Raw genomic sequence first — 17,954 nt, forward strand, 5'->3', positions numbered from 1 at the left:
AAAGTTTCCACTGGTTCTAAGGGGAGGAACGTCCCTGTAGGGGGCTGGCGGGAGGGAGCAGGTAGTTGGTCAGAGATCTTTTCCCCTTCGAGGCAGGTTACTCTATCACTTCTAGATGAAGCACAGGGCTGTATTTGGTAATGCAAAATGTCGGGCTGGAGAATAAGCGACTCACTTTATGCAAACAGATTAGCATATCACGTATACAGTTAGACCTTTGTTGTTTCAGGCGTGGGGCCCACTGTGGAAGCTCACCCATTACCGTCTGGCAGGGTGCTGCAGCGAGGTTCCAGCATCTCTGGTGGGGACAAAACTCGTATCTTGAACACTACTTTCCGAATCATTTTCAAGGTTGTTTGCTTCTGGAGACTTGAAAAAGGTCTTCTGTTAGACCACTGGGGTCATTTGATGCAAAATGGTGTCAGCAGAATCAGTAGCAGGGCTCTTTCTGTCCACGGGTAGCCCTCCTAGAGGGAGTGAAAGAAGTTCCCGGCAAACAACATGGTCATTGTAAGTGGGGCCCCTCTAGGGCCGCACGGTGGGGGATGACGACCACTGGTCACACAGTGGATAATTGAATCAGTTCCACTCACCGGTCACAGTGGCACGTGCTGGTCAGTCATGCCCCAGTCGGCAGGCGTTGGAAGTTAGGAACATCCGTGCCAGCATGCGCTATCTCTTGTCTTTTTGAGGATGGTCATCCTGACAGTGGGCGTGAAAATTGGTTCAACTATGGAAAACGGTATGGAGACCTCTCCAAACATTAAAATAGGAGCTGCAGCCATGTTCTATCATCTCTTGTGGGGACAAAAACCCTAGTGTGAACACTGCATTCCGGATCATTTTCAAGGTTGTTTGCTTCTGTAGACTTTAAAGAGATCCTTGGTTGGATCCTGGGGGTGATTTGATGTAAAATGGTGTCAGTAGAATCAGTAGCAGAGTTCATTCTGTCCATGGGTTTCTTTTTCACTTTTGGGAATATATGCAAAGGAAAGAAACACACGACTCCAACAAAATATCTTCACCTTATGATCACTGTAGCGTTTCCAACAGCCAAGACAAGGAACCAGTGTCCATCAATTTATGCATGGGTAAAGAAGTTGTGGCATCTCTCCCTATCTACAGAATGGAAGAGAGCCATCACAAAATGTGGAAATCTTACCATTTGCGGCAACGTGGATGGACCTTGAAGACACTATGCTGAATGAAATAAGTCAGACAGAGAAAGATGCTTTAGGATCTCATGTATACATGGAATCGAAAAACAAAAGCAAAACGAAATAAAACCCCAAACTCAGGAAAAGAGATCAGACTTGTGGTTACCAGAGTCAGGAGATGGGGAGAGGGGGAATCAGAATAAGGTGGTCAAAGGCACCAACTTCCCGTTAGAAGAAAACTAAGTACTGGAGATGTAATAGAGTGTGAGGACCACGGCTAGCACTGCTGTACGGTATATAGGAAAGTTGTTAAGGGGGTAAATCCTAAGACTTTTCATCATAAGGAGAATTTTTCTCTTTTCTTTTCTTTTCTTTTTATTGTGACCACATGAGAAGACAGATGTTAGCTGAACCTACCATGATGACGATTTCACCATATATGTAAAGTAAACGCTCACCTCAAGCTGTAAGTCTTAAACATATACAGTGATGCATGTCAATTATTTTTCAGTAAAACTGGGAGGAAAGAAAGAGCTCCCGTATCTTTTTAATTTTTTTTTAAATTTTTTGAGCTTGCATCTCAGTGTTTTACTGAGACCAGTGTTGGCACAGATGAGGCACACAGAATCCAGCTGAATTCCCTAGAAGCCATCCACAAGGTTTTCCTCGGAGCCGTCATCACTGTAGACAATCCTGACCATCTTGACCTAGTGACAACCCTTAAGGCTGTTCCGGACAGCGGGGCAGCCCCAGACAGACTTACCAGTGGCAGATTCCAGCACCGGCCGTTTGCCTGCAATGCTGACTTTGAGCTGTACCGACTCCCCCGGGCCCACTGAGCCCAGCAACCGCCTGATCTGCTGGCTCCACCTTTTCCTAGATAAGGAAGGCACAGTTTCTGGATCGGTCCATGGAGAGGCCAATGGTGTTTCCAAAGGCAGAGAAGGTCCCACAGAAGAGGGGGGGCATCATGTCCTCTCTGTACACACACAGTATTCCCCTTCTGAGGGGCTCTGTGTTCAGGAAATGAGTCCCACCTGGGGAAAGGACCCTTGCATTCATGGTTCCTGTCTGGATCAAAGTCCCTGACCCCATCGCAATTCTTGTCTGGATGGAGGTATCTATCCCCATTGCAGTCCCTGTCTGGATCACGGTCCCTGTCCCCAGTGTGGTTCATCTCCAGATCATGGTCACTGTCCCCATCGTGCTTCCTGTCCCCATAATGGTCACTGTCCCTATCGCAGTCCCTGTCTGGATCACGGTCCTTGTCCTCATTGTGGTTCATCTCCAGATCATGGTCACTGTCCCCATCATGCTTCCTGTTCCTATCACAGTCCCTGTCTGGACCATGGTTCCTGTCCCCATCATGGTCCCTGTCCAGATCGAGGTCCCTGTCCCCATTGTGGCCCCTCTCCAGATCATGGTCACTGTCCCTATTACAGTTCCTGTCCAGATCATGGTCACTGTCCCCATCACAGTCTCTGTCCCGGTTCCACTCACGACTAGGGTCCTGGCTGAGGCTTCGAGGTGGGGAGGCTGAGGAGCGGCCCCACCACACTTTTCAGAACCCCAGTCAAAGCTTCAAGGGGGACTTCACCAGCCCCTGGGCCCTGTGCCTCTTCCCGATTTGGCCCCAGTTCCCAAACCCAGTCACTGGAAGACACAGAACTCACACAGAGGTTTCCTCTGTGGGTGTGTGCACGACTCCTGCAGATCACTGTTGCAGATATGCAACTTTGGAACAGCTGGTAAGTGGCCACTGGCCCCTTCTCAGGGTCCTTTAACTTCCCTCGAGGGTTGGAGAGTGCCGGAAGCCCGGGTTCTTGAGCTGCCAGCTCCCAACTTCAGCAGCCACTTTGCTGGTTCTGCTGCGGTGGCCCTGTCCACCACGCTGCTTGGACAGTGAGCCTGGGACACCGCCTCGACTGGCTGTGCTGCTGCTACTTGGCTTCGTCAGAGCCAGCGATGCCTTTTTCTTCCTCTTGAATTTGCTGAATTTGTTCTGCAGAGCTGCCCCCTCCTTGCTCAGCTGGGGGTATCACCAACCTGGTGGCTCCCCAGGGGGCGGTACCAGGGGTCCCGTGGGCTCGGGCTGTGCCAGCGTGGGCCAGGAGCTCCTGAATCTTAAGGATCTTCCGGTGACATGTAGTGGCAAAGGCCTCCGCAGTCTTGGAGATGCCAAAGGCACCACTACCCCTCGATTTCCACACCACCCAGAGTAAAGCAATGTAGAAAAGGAAGCTTGCTCTTCTGATGGTTTCCAGTCATCACTGTAGAGAAGAAAATGGCCAGCGTAATGCATAGTACAGATTCAAACTAGACTGCAGAATCTAAGGCCAGGGAAATCACTGGAGACTTGGGTATTATTATTGGACAAATTCTTTTGCATGAGGTATGGTGTGAAGAGTCATTTAATATTTGCAAATGTGTTGACATTTTATAATTTCATTATCCTTTTCTTGTTTTGTTATTTTTTTTTTGTCCATGGAGAGGTTTTAAGCTACTTGTGCATCAAAATATATAATTCAAAATTAAGTGGAAAAAAACCCCTATCTTTTGGTATCTGTATACAAAGAAAGATCATCACTAAGTATTAACCTTTAGAGTATTTGTATGGAAAAAAATACATGTTATAAAGAACAAAAGTAGACCTGAGTTGAGATTTTTCCCATTAGGTGAATAATATGTTAAATGTAGGGTGAACATGATGTCAGGATGGACACGGTGGTCTGTTTTTATAGAAAATGAAAGTATAGCACAACTTCCTTTTTAATGATTTGCATAGACAGAAGTTCAGTTGTTGTATTATCTTGAGCTTTGACAGTATTACTGCTTTGGGGGGGGGGGGGTTATGATTTAATCCATGTCACATGTGACTGTGTGGAAACATGACATGTGAAAACAGTCTGTTGAAGCACTTTGGTATGGCTCTGTGCTGCCGCTTATTATCAGCACTTTACAGAGAGCTCACGTTCAAGGTGATCAGCGGAATGGAGGACAACCTCCAAACTTCTAATGCCTGCTGCGAATTATGCTAGTCGAAAATTTCAGGAGATCCCTGAAAATTTTTCTCAGAATTAGAATGGAGATAAGAAGAAGGGATATGGTGATAATGATCGTAGATTTCTCATGAAGTTAGCTTTGCTCCTCCTAATAAAAAAATGCTCGTAAGGAGCTGGCTGTCTCAGATCAGCAGGGTTTCCACGTTAACATGGAGGCACCTTTGAAGGTTAAGGGTTACACACAGGGATTGCCAAACCCCCAAGCCCCCTGTTCTGTTTATATAGGTCCTTGGGGGGATAGTCAGTTCTGTTTCATAACTAATAATACCCCCCACCCCCCACCCCCACAAAAAAAGAACTACATTACTGTGCAAAAACAACAGTCCTGTAAAAAATACTGATAGCAATAGGAATCTTCAGAAAACAGATTTTATTTCTTTCAAGTAATAACTGGGAGTGGTTGTGTATGTATCATTCATTTCCGAGCCCTTTTCTCAAATCAAAATTCAGATTTAGAGACATATCTCCCAGATGGGATGAACATTCAGCAGGTGTCAAAAACTCTCCATTATACTGAAGTCTCAAACTATGATGGTAAAACCTCCCATGGAGGGTTTTTTTGTTTGTCTGTCTGTTTGTTTTGCTTTTACAATTAGGATTTTTAACATGTTTGTCTCTGGCGCAGATCTGTTTTAACAAGGTAAGAAAATATTTCTCAAGCAAATCCAAATATTCACCAATCTGATGGGAAAATGTAAGGGTTAACTAAACCTTCTCCATTTGTATCTGAGGCAAAGCTTTGGTACATAATTAGTTTTTCTTTAAAATGTTTCCTAGAGATAATTTTCTCATCCTCCAGCATCCTTCTCCAGCTTGTGTGTGAGGGCAACGTGGCCTTCAGGCGAATCCTCCCCACCACTCTGTGCTCCACGGGGCAGGAGCCAGGAGACCACAGGCAGGTGTCGGGCTCACCCCCTGCCTTTGGTGGTGTCCCAAACTCCACAAGGTACAGAAGTCCAGGAAAAAATGTGAGATCAGCCACCCAAGTCGAATGGAAAATTTCAGGATGTTAGAAAATGTGGGGACAGCTGATGGCTGAGGTCATGGCTCAGAATGATTTTTTGGTTTACCTGTTTACCCAATGCATTTCATCCATTCCAAAAAAAAAAAAAAAGAAAGAAAGAAAAGAAAAAGGAAATGAAAACTCACAAGAAGAAAAAAAACGGTTGTTAATCTATTTTGACATGCAGGATAATGAGTATCTTTTTGTAAAATTTATATTCATGGATTTAGCACGATCTGTGTGAGCCATATGACAAATCTCTCTAGAGTTTTTTGATTTTTTTCTCTTTGTTCTTTGTGTCATTTCTCAGAAATTACTTGAGTGTATATATTTGTAAGGAAATCAAAGCCATTATAGAGCTAGAATTAGACTAATAGATGAATATTTAAATTCATTTGAGAATTTTTTTTTCAGAGAGGCAGACACCCCTCATTTGGTTGATATGCTTTGCGTCTATGCCTTAGGGTTTTCAAAGAGGTTGCTGAGGGCTCCTGGAGGAAATGGAAGAATGTCAGGAGAGGGTTCTCCATTGAATTTTTGGTCTACACAGAGAGAAACAGAGAGAGGATATGGAATTTATTCCACTTGGCTTCATTTTTGGAAACTTGACCCAATAAATGCTGGTCCCTTTCTTCTTTACATTCTCCACTTCCTTCTCATGGGCCCCATTGAATTTGCACCTCTCCACCATGCCAGGCCCTACTCAGCACTGTCACCCTGCAGAAAGTAGTCAAATCGGTCATGTGGATATTCTCCCCAAGGGTCTTCCCCCAGTGAGTGTGTTTCAAGGGAATGAGGGGAAATGCCAGGGGCTGGCAGTCTAGAATATATGACAATGTCCTTGACCTAAAGATTCCATGTGGTGTTAAATCCGTTAGTGTAAGATCTCCCTGGAGTCTTCCTATGTTAAAGTAAACTTTGAGACTGCTTGTGGCGGGGTGGGGGGTGGGGTGGGGGGGTTAGTATACACCATGTGACAGAATTCTGACCAAAAAAATCTTTGGGAAACATCTGAAAAGATTCATATTTTCTGGAGCACAGTTTGGAAACCGGAGCCAGACACTGATTTTCAAACTTGCTCAATGAGTGCCTTGGAGGAAGTTTGAACAGAAGCAAAGAGGCAGAATTCAGGCCTGTTTCAAGAAGAGTCTTTCTTACTCATTTCTTTTATATATCTGGCTTTTCAGTGACTAAGGTTTTCTTTGAAGAAAGGTCTCCTTGACCAAAAAAAAAAAAAAAAGATTCTAGAAATATTTGTGGATGTTCAAGACTGAATCTCAATGTCAGCTATTTTTTCCCCCTGGCTTTGCTACTCCTCAGACTTTCTTATGGTATTTTTGGAATGAAACCACATATTCAAACTTGAGTATGAAATCCAAAAGCCAAAAATGTCTGATATTTTTTCCCACAAGTGCGTTAGAACCATGAGCAAATGAAAGGACTCCTCTTAGTGGGAGATCACTGTGGTGGCTCAACAGAAGGAAAGAAAGATGAGGGCAGTTCTGTTGATTTATGTATAAATTCCTCATGTAGTTCATTAGCTGGACACTCTCAGCGGAGCACCAGGCTGTCCTGGGCAGAGGCTGTAAGTCCCTGAATTCACCACAATAGTCGCCTGCAGGATAAGGACGCTGCATTCCACGGGCTTGTTCCATGGACTTCCACAAAACTGCAGCACTGTGTGTGTAGATAAGGGAGGCCCATTAGAAATTGTGATTTTTAATCACAGGCCCAAGAAGACGAGCAATCAAATTTGAAATAGAAAAAAAAATGATTCTTGAATATCAGCTTGTGACCTTATATTTATACTGCATTTTCCTAAATTTCCAGATCAAATACATGCATTATTAAGCACAAGTCTAAATTATTATTTAGATTTAGTAGGTGAAAAAACAATAGAGCCTGATAAATGGGCCTGGTTAGGGTCCCGTGGCCGTACTTGGCCCCTACTGTCCACAGCTCAAGATCTCCTAGGAGCCCCCTCACTGGGCTGGGGCAAGCATATTTGGAAGGGTACTTAAGGAAACCCCTGGTAGAATGCTGTAAAATCAGTTTCCTGACTGCTGGTGGTTTTTTTTCCTCTTTATTTTTCCTTTTTCTAGTTTTTTTTTTTCTTTTTTAGTTACATACTCTATAACTTGCTCTGGGCAAAATTCTCTCATCGGGCTGTGGGATAAATTCAAAATGAGTAGCAGAAATGACAACTTATCTTTATTTCAACATGGAAATGTGGTTTCTCCAGATGTTTCTAATGTTCCAAATAGGGATTTTCAAAGGCTGAACATTGCATCAAGGCTGCCAGCCTGAAGGACTGTACACAATCATGTTGCTTCTGTGTGTGTGTGTGTTGGGGGGGGGTGTTCTGTCTGTCTGTCTCTCTCTCACACGCACAGAGCACGCATACACATTGTAAATGTAGACAGTAACATAAATCAATGCGTAAATAAAGATCCATCCGAAATGAATCACCATTTTTCTTCTTTGACATAGTGACTGATCACAATTAGACACAGATAATAGGCAACTGCCTTATTGGTAGAGCTGTTAAGGGTATGAAAGGGCCTTAAACAACCCAGAGCATTGAGTGGTGGCTGAGTCACTCTGAAGGGTGGTTTCCAAGACCGCAAGAAATCAGGAAGGCAACCTACAAGAAACATCGAAAGCACACACCACACCATAGGAAAATCCCATCTATGTCCCCCTCCTCAACATACAGGGGAGAGAAAAAAGGGAGAGAGAGACGCGCGGAGAGAGAGAAAGACAGAAACACCGAGACAAAGAAGTTTCACAAAGTTGGAAATATGGTTTTTGTTAGAATCACTGGTATTGCTGTTTTAATCGCGCCTTTAACTTTTCTCTGGGGAGAGGTGGAACCAGTGGCCGGAGCATAAGGATTTGAAAAATGCATTAATGTAGTGACGCTTTGCCTAACTGCTGCCGAGGAAGGGCTATCTGAGTGTGCGTAGATATGCAACGCAACGCATTGTTTCAGCTTTGAGGTGCTTTATGATACCTTTAAATGTTTACAGTGAGACGTGAAGTTATCCCCACAACCGGCTAGGTCGTGTCTACTTTGGGTCATTCATTCAATGAAAATGTTCTGTTTATCTTTTCGGTCCTGGGATTGTGCAAGGCACTGGGAGGGTAAGAGCATCACGTGATCTCTGAGTCTGCATTTACATTTAGAATTCATAGTCCAGTGAGGAGCTAGGCACATAGGCAAACAATTGTAGCACACATTATGTATGACGTGCAGTGAAATAGACATAAGAAACTCGATGTAGGTCTGGGAAAGTCAGGGAGGCTTCTTAGGGGAGGTAGCAGTTGAATGAGATTCTAAGAATATGTGGGAGTTAGGTAGACAGATCGGCACAGTATGTATAAAAATGTAGTTGGCTTGGGAAACTAGAAATTGTTCCGTATTTCTGGAGTATGCAAATATATAAAACAGAACAAATTATTTATTTATTGAAGGAATCAACAAAAGCTTACAGGTTTGAGTTCATATCTTAACATGTACGGACGTCGCCTTGAGTATCATGTGCTAAGAAAGCATTTTTGTTTAAGTTACTCTATTGTGCTAGATTAGAAAGATAGAAATATACATTTGCTGTATTACAAAGAGAGAAAGCCAAAGCTCTGTTGGGTGACTTTTCTGCCATCTTTCATCATGGCTGAAAGAGGGTGGGATATTTGCATGAAGGCGATGCAAAGGCCTGATTGCTTATCCACTAATATTACGTTTCCCTTGGAGTTAAGCCAGTGGGCCCCAAATTCTCCCATATTAATTTTGCCTCCTTCGTCAAGACTCAGCCTAGAGCCACAGCCATCCCATATATTCTTACTCAGAGAGGCTGAGGTTTGGTCAGAATTATTTGAGAGTCTACACAATCCCCAAATAGGCACTTTCTGAATTTGTAAGACCCATCGATCCTTCCCACCCTTTCTGCGTGTGCTGAGGCATGAATAGCCCACCGGGGAACCGAGTATTTAATGTGGCTAATGAATTGGCCATGGTGTTTTTGTGGTAGACAAGTCAGCTTCTTGGGTTCTCCTTGCATATATTTAGGAAAAAGTTATTTGTAATAGGAAAAAATTAAACAGAACACCAGAAACATCATCTCTTACCTTCCTCATAGTCTTCTGAGTGTTTACCTATTACCTGACCAAATATAGTCTTGTGATTACTAGATATAAGAAGGCCAAGAAGAACAATGTGGACGTTTTGATACAGCTTACTGAGGTTTTCTTTTTTTTTTTTTTTTCTGATGCCCTCCATAGGTGAATTAGGTGAATTAAATTGGGGTTTGGATCCCATTCTCTGTTTGCTGGGATCTATGGTTGCTGGATCCAAAAGCCCAGGTAATTGTTTTATTTCTTCTTTATTTTCATATTTTTGTTTGTTATGGAAAAGAGAGTAAATAAAACTTGGCACCTTATTAAATACAAGTTTACATTTTTCTCTTTCTTTTTGTAAGTGATAAGGGTTGGTACTTTGGTCCTTCACTGGGTTAAATGGGCTCATTTATAGGAAAGGGCCAAGGTGGGCTTCCTGCCAATGTTCAGCTCAATATTTTTTAAGTTTATTTATTTATTTTGAGAGAGAGACAGACAGAGACAGAGAGAGAGAAAGAGAGAGAGAGCGTGAGCAGGGGAGGACCAGAGAGAGAGAGGGAGGGAGAGAGGGAGAAACCTTAGCAGTCTCTGCACTACCAGCATGGAGCCCCACGTAGGGCTAGAACCGTGAGATGATGACCTCAGCCAAATCGAGAGTTTGCTGCTTAACTGACTGAGCTTAACTGACTGACTGGGGCCCAGGCGCCCCACAGTTCAACTTTTTTTGTTTGTCTTTAAGTATTTTTAAATTTGGTGCTATTTTAAATTGAGTTAATACAAAGGTATTGAGGAGTCTATGTTTAGAAACTAACCCGATTACTGTGCAGACTGGCTCTCGAGAGCTATGACGTCTGCGTGTTTGAGTCACACACATAGGTGGTAAAGAGCTTTCATAACAAAACCTACATGCTCAGCACTAATGGGACACCATCTTCCAAACCCAGCTCCCACTCAGGTAGACCAAAACCCTGTCTATGTTCCATTTAAATGCTAAATACTATTTTCAAGAAAATGCCTCAGTTTGGTTTAGAATTTATATTTTTCAATTTCCTGGATTAAGAATTTTAGACACCAAGTGATTTAGAATTTTAAGTGCTGTAATTCACACAGGGATGGACTTATGTCTTATGAAGAGCAAGAGGCTATTACTGCATTTTAAAAGTTCTTAAATGTGATCTTGTGATCTCACCTGACGTTCAGTGTGACAATTTTGAAGGGTCTGCTTGACTAGGGAGAAGGACTGTGGTCCATAGGTGACATGTAATCCATTCTCTGGAAGGCAAATGTCTCAGAGAAGCAGGTTGAGACCAGTCGCACCACCCATGCCTCCTCTTGGCTTGGGTTTTCTGGCACCTAAATAAATAAGGACGTTCTCATTCTTGTGGATGACCCCTGGCAGCCAAGCACTAATTTCACTTTCAACAAAAGTGTCTATATGTTCTAGTAATTTGTTGCCCTTGTTTAGCGTCTGGTCACAAGGGAGAATTTTGACAAGCAGAGTCCAGGGGTGTCAGAGGCAATTGCATTTACCAAGACAAAAGTGAAAATCCTATTTCTAATCTTCCTTTTCAACTGGGCTTCAAAATCTTTTTCTTCTGCATGTCATTTGAACCCTCCTGATTGAGTGAAAGTTATTTTGGTTTTTCAAATTCTTTGATATAGACCCAGATGATAGGTAAAGGATATAGGGAAAGAACAAGACTTTGGGCATCGGATGTAAGGTAAGCAAAGTATTTTGTCCTGTGATTTTTTACTTTTTTTTTCTGATTTCAGAAGTAATTTATGATTACTTATAAGTATGTGTGTTATATCAATGCATCATATAGAGGGTGACGTTTTCAAAAATCTTTCTGAACTCATTGGATGATGAAGCACTTCTTGAACATTTTAGTGGCTTGTAAATATGAGAAACATCATTCTGACTTTTTTCAGCTTTTTGCATGGTTCTAGGTGAGACAGCAAAGCTTATGGGCATGCTGCCTATATGCTTTAATCCATTATGATAACATGGTTGATTCTCTGATCATACCCACCACAGGGGATTTTCTATTAACTCGTGCTGGGGGGTGGGGTAGGTGAGAGGGACCGCCAATGGAAGGAATGTGTCTTTCTGGTAGGCAAAGACAAAATAATAAAATGGATGAGTATGTATAGATTGCAAGCTGGTTTTAGCTTTAAGAAAACAAGAATATACTGAGGGGCACCCGGGTGGCTCAGTAGGCTAGGCATCCGATTCTCGATTTCTGCTGAGGTCATGATCTCATGGTTTGTGAGATTGACCCTGCATGGGGTGCCATGCTGGGCATGGATTCTCTCTCTCTCTCTCTCTCTCTCTCTCTCTCTCTCTCCTCCTGCCCCTCCCCCACCTCGAAGAAAGGAAAAAAATATTGAGCTCCGCAGTGTGCACCCCTGTGACGTGTGCTTATCATAGATTCGTTTAGTATCTTTGCCAGCACCTGGACTCGGGAATTGTCCCCAGTATACACCAGATGAGACTGAACACAGCTCTCCCCACTGACAACCTAGGCGACAAAACTGCACCTCGAATCCGGATCAGTCGGATTACAGCCTTTGTACTACCCTCTGTGCTCATGGAACAAGACCAGAATGACCTGGACTGCAGCGCAGCAGCATTGATTGGTACTTCTTTAAAAAATTCTATCATACATATTTTGATTGCTCACCATTATTTCAAATGGCCCCGACAGCAATTTTTGCAGGACACATGAAAATGCAGGCCCCTTCTTGTTTAAGATTTGCACTTGGGGAAGGAAAAAAAACAAAAAGAAGAAGAAGAGTAGCTGCCTTTAAAATCAATCAGGACACCTCCATGGAAAATTCCCTGGGCTGTTTCGCGGTTGGCAGGAGCGGAGGAGAGAGCTGGCATCCCGGGAAGAGGCACACGCCCGGCCCTGGGCCGGCCAGAGCTCAGCCCCGGAGTTGTCAAGATTTTCCTAAATTGTAAAAATCTAAAAGTTACATTTCAGAGTCGTCTTTTCTTCTAATTCTTTTTTATTGCCTTCTTATTAGGAAAGCCATGACACAAAAGATCCTTTTACAACTTTTGATTTAAAATGCAGATTCCGAGAGGGGTTTGCCTGGCTTGTTCAGGGAGGAAAATCTGTAGGTGATGGGTGTTCATCCTGCAAGTCACAACCCAATTATGGCAAACGGATTTGTTGATTGTAGCTTATGAATTCAAGAAAATGTTTGCAAAGTTCCCAATATATTAAGAAAATTGCCCTGTGTTCTCACCCAATTTAACTTTATAAAGAAATCATTCTAGCTATGAAAGCTGTAATTTCTTTCTCTTTTCTTTGTTTTTAAGTCTTTTTAATGTTTATTTATTTTTGAGAGAGACAGAGCGTGAACAGGGGAGGGACAGAGAGAGGGAGACACAGAATCTGAAGCAGGCTCCAGGCTCCGAGCTGTCAGCACAGAGCTTAAGCGTGGCTCGAACTCCCCAGACCTTGAGATGGTGACCTGAGCTGAAGTCCTATATTTAACCAACTGAGCCACCCAGGTGCCCCACTTTCTCTTTTCATTACATAAAATAGTTTTTCACTGTTCAGGGAAGCTCCCAGCCCACACCTTTTCACCACTCTGTATTTTATAGCATATCTTTCCAAACTCTTTAAAGGCCCCTATGCTGTAAACTAATTTGTTACAGGAATTTGTAAAAAAAAATTGGAACCCGTGAAAAGATTTGTGCTTTTGCCCTTTACATTTTTTTAAAAATTTTTTTTAATGTTTACTTAGTTTTGAGAGAGAGAGAGACAAGAGACAGAGCATGAGCAAGGGAGGGGCAGAGAGAGAGGGAGACACAGACTCCGAAGCAGGCTCCAGGCTCCGAGCTGTCAGCACAGAGCCCGACGCGGGGCTCGAACTCATGGACCGCGAGATCGTGACCTGAGCTGAAGTCGGACGCTTAACCGACTGAGCCACCCAGGCACCCCTACATTTTTTTCACTAGGAAGTCTTAGTACCTCTTTCCATCGAGTGCTTAATAAGGTGACAAGCAGGCAAACAGTCCAAAGCAACGAATAGTAGTGAGAAAGAGAAGGGACTCTACACTTCTGTATGGCTCATGATTTATAGCTTGTGAACTGCGACAGCTGAGCCTCAGCGCCCTGCCCCAACCTCCCATGGCTGCGATTCTGTCCTTCTCAGAGGGTGGTCCCCAGACTGTATCAGCCTCACCTGGAATCATGTTAGAAATTCAAAGTCTTAGGTCCACTACAAATCTTCTAATTCAGAAACTCTGGCGGTGGAACCCAGCAATTTGGGTTTTAACCAAGCTTCTAGCTGATTCTGATGTTCTCTGAAGTCAGACCCACTGATGCAAGCCCGCACTTGCCACATTGTTTTCTTTTCCCCTCACCCTTGGCCTCTGGAACCTCCCCTCTGCTCTCTGGTGGCACCCAGGTTGCTTCCATCCACCTAATCCCCTCTGCTCAAGAGAGATGGGCTAGGTTTCTCTGTTTCTGCTTCTGTCTTCAGAACACAAGAAGACTGGAAGTGTCTTTAGTCTCTGCTCGGCTAAGGAGGATCAAGGACATAATCCTCACTCTTGCCGCAGTAGACAGATGGGAAGGGAACCAGCAGTCACTAATGCTTGAATAGTTGTGTTGGCCTGTACTCGAAAGAACGTCTTTGTCGGTGAGTGTGTATAACGTACAATTATGATCAGTTTGCTCCTAAAGCAGAATGCAACCCAGAACTACATGGAAAGGCACATCGGGAGAAGGGCAGAAACACGTAACTCCACGGGCAGGCAGATACCACAAGTTCCATCACTGCCTCCTGCCTATAGGTCAGTCCGTGCTGCTCTACGCTACTCTCAGTGCAGCTAGATCTCCTGTTAAACATCCAGAAAGGTGATGACCATGTCCAAAGGAAGCATCAGATTAAGCAAGTCTAGGCTAATTGAACTTGATAGGTGGCCACGTTGAAAAGGAAGTCCACATGGGTCTAATCTCCACACGTAGAAACAGATGCCAAGTGATGCTTTGTGGCATTTTGTACTGTCATGCCCCCAAAGGACTTACATTGTCTCTTACCTATTTGGTGAATTCTTGCTGAATTCCCTTCATTATAATCCAAAACTTTGCTTCATTTAGATTTGGTACACTTAGGATATGGTGATCTCCATATTATTTTGTTTTAATAAACATGGTTTAAAATAGGCTCACCTTGGGGCGCCCGGGTGGCTCAGTCGGTTAAGCGTCCGACTTCAGCTCAGGTCATGATTTCGTGGTTCGTGGGTTCAAGCCCCACGTCGGGCTCTGTGCTAACAGCACAGAGCCTGGAGCCTGTTTCAGATTCTGTGTCTCCCTCTCTCTCTGTCCCTCCCCCACTCGTGCTCTGTCTCCCTCTGTCTCAAAAATAAATAAACATTTAAAAAAACTTAAAATAGTCTCACCTCATAAAATTAGAGAATATGATGTGATCAGTACATTGTTAATAAAATGAAATAACATCACCAAATTGTTCCGTAATATAAGAAATAGGACAATCCTTCAACAACACACTTAAGTGACACTCAATTTCATAATCAATTATCTTTTTATTGAATTTTGAATAACTTCAACTATTATAAAATAGAAACACTTGAAAGTGAGGAAGAGGTCCTGACGACCCTCACCCCAGCTCACTCACAGGAGGAGGTTCTACACTGAGAGAGACAAGGCCAAGAAGACGAGGCTACAATCTTCCCCCCACCTCCCCACCAAATCCTTGCTTGTAAAGCAAGGGTGTCAGTCTGACAAAGTGAGTTACTGTCCGCACCACCTACCATAGAGCAGTGACTCAGAGATTTTGCCCAGAGGGACAGGGTAGCCATAAGAACAGAAAACTTCCAAGGTCTGCCCATGACTTTATTAGGAACAGAGTGTAGGGAAGCTCAAGCCTAAGGGTGCTCTCCAAATCACCCAGTAGATTTTGATAGTAAGTGATTAACAGGACACCGGTAGTTTCACGACCACAATAAGCTAAGCTAGTTTATGAGAGAGAGAACCACAGAAAAAGGCAGGCATGGGGAACCCACCTGGGGTAGGGACAAAACTCAAAGACTAGTTTGACAAACTATCCCCAAAAAGGGGTCCTGCACTTAACCTGCAGAGCAGTTTATATCCCAGGACATTGTTGAAAGCAACAGAAGAGCCATCCAGCCAACAGTGGAGCCTAACATACGGGTGTGATACCAACAAATGCAGACAGCTCACAGAGAGATGAAGGAAAGAGACGGTCGAGGAAAGCCCTGCCAAAGCCACTGTTATCCCAAGATGATTGTGCATGTGTCCAAGGCTGCACATGTTGAGGGGCAACATCAGAGGCTCACACATGCGCACACAAGCACACACACACACACACACACACACAATTGAGAGAGAGAAAGAGAGAAAGAAGATTTACTTGTCATCAATTCAGAGAAAATAATTTTCATCTAAGAATTCCTATTTGTAATTTCACAGGAATAGTAATAAATAAAATTATGAAATGAAAATGACATGAAAAAAATTAACCCAAGAGCTGGAGAAAAAAAATACATCAGATAACTCCCACCTGGCAAAGTGTTAAATATTTTTAAAAGATAATAGAGCGGGAAGAGCCTAAGTAGCTTGCTCGCCCAAGGTGGCCATAGACATCCTTGTTCAGGGGGGATCCTACCTGACACGGACAAGGGAAGCCCACAGATCCTGAGGGACAATGGAGAGAAGGAGCCAGAGGCCTCTCAGCAGTGGCCCTCCCCCAATCACTGTCAGCTGAATCAACATGGGTAGTCCTTTCAGCTCAGACAAAAATTACATTTTTTAAACAAATTTTTAAGTAGGCTCCCTGCCCGGCATAAAGCCCAATGTGGGGCCTGAACTCACGACCCTGAGATCAAGACCTGAGCTGAGACCAGGAATTGGATGCTCAATTGACGGAGCCACCCAGGTGTCCCTAAAAAGGCATTTGATGCTTCTCTGGAGTGAGGAGGGAAAAGTCTCCTTGGTGTGAGTTGACTAGAAAGAGCCAGCATGCATTTCCGGGCCCTCCAAAGGTGGGTGAGGAGTGACCAAGGCTGGAGACATCCTCAAAACTTGGAGCAGAAATTCAAACACCCAAGCATGGACCTGGTTAGGTAGATCCAGGATCATGGCATTGGGTGACTTATGGGGAGCAGAGAGGTCAGGAGAAAAGTAAGCTGACTTTGATGGAACTCCGTCTTGTCCTGTCTCCCCCTGCCTCTGCCCTCAGTTAGGCAAGCTGGGAGCTCAGGCATGTTCTAGACCCCACCTGCTGATGAATCTACCTGTTGCTATACGGATGCTCTCCAGACACTTATGCTTACTTCAGATGAGGAACTAAGGTTGGGCAGATGAGGAGCTTGGGTTGGGTGGAGAGAAAGGCATGGGACTAAGAGCGGCGCTGGGGTCAAAGCTTAGTTCGTTGGCGTGAGGTACAAGGATCAACAGCACGGACATGACCAGGAGCTGGCTAGAAGTTCTGACTCTCACACCACGCCCCAGACCCACCAAACCAAGAAGTCAACTAGACGGACAGGCAATCCTGTGCACATGGAGAGCAGGAAGCCTGGGCCCGTGATAGGACCTCAGAGCCTACGTGTTAGCGACACGGTGTATGGCTGAAGGTGACAGCTGCTTTTACTATACTTTCTGACAAATCTAAAGCAAAGTCTTAGCACAATACAGGAGAATTTTAAACTTCCTGCTCATGTGATGGATAAACAGGTAGACATGTTGGAACTCATAGGAGATATCACTGCCATTCATTTTCTCTGTAAGGGAATGTGGCACTATTTTTGCTTTCAATCGAATTCTCTCCTTTCCACTCCTTAGAATTAAACATCGCTACCCCCTAACTAAGTGGTGGAAGAAATAGAACAAGTGGTGTTTCCTACCTGGGACGGGGTAAGTTCCAGCCCCAGAATGAATTTGTGGAGAAGGTCCCCCAACTCAACCGCTACGGTGTGTGAATGACTGGTTGGTGTCTCTGGCCATTGTCCAAGGAAACTGCAGAGCGATAATGCAGAGGGCCTTACGACTGTCTCCCAAGACTTCCCAAAGACCTGGGTGGCTTATGCCGACCGTCCTAACCAGAGGAGCTGGCTGGATTAGCTGAGCTGGTACTCAAAATACACGAATGCCCCCTCCTTAATTCACGGCCGCCCTCCCGCTCACTGCTATAAATACCTTCCAAGCCCCTTTGGAGTTGGTGGACCTTGACACACTGCCCTTTCCTCCTCGAGCCTCTCCTTGTTTGGGGTCTGGCTAAGTGCCACAACGGAAAAGCTGCCATGCTTCTTGCTTTCCACACGCATGCTTTCCACAAAGTAATTATTACTTCCTGGAGGGCTGAGGGGCTCACTCTGACTTTAGCCAGAGATTTACTCCAATGGTCGCAGAGTCTCCGCATTGGCAACGAAAGATTGAACGACAGGTCTTTCCCTCCATACGTATCCATCTCAGGTGAAGGGAATGCTTTTGTGCTTCACGTGTCTCTGATGAGAAGACAAGGATGATAGAAGAGTCAGCCTGTTTGAGAACCGTTGCTTCCCCCGATGACAAAACGCTCCTTCGCAAATTAGTTGTGCTCAAAATGTTTCCCATA

At 44.2% G+C, this 17,954-nt stretch overlaps 1 pseudogene; it reads right to left on the bottom strand.

Annotated features, from left to right (window-relative positions):
* Window positions 1–1,798: 1,798 nt before the first annotated feature.
* Window positions 1,799–17,664, bottom strand: LOC125156675 (negative elongation factor E-like; annotated as a pseudogene).
* Between the last annotated feature and the right edge of the window lie 290 nt (window positions 17,665–17,954).

This window comes from Prionailurus viverrinus, chromosome F2 (genome assembly GCF_022837055.1).
Source record: "Prionailurus viverrinus isolate Anna chromosome F2, UM_Priviv_1.0, whole genome shotgun sequence".
Classification (NCBI taxonomy): Eukaryota; Metazoa; Chordata; class Mammalia; order Carnivora; family Felidae; genus Prionailurus; species Prionailurus viverrinus.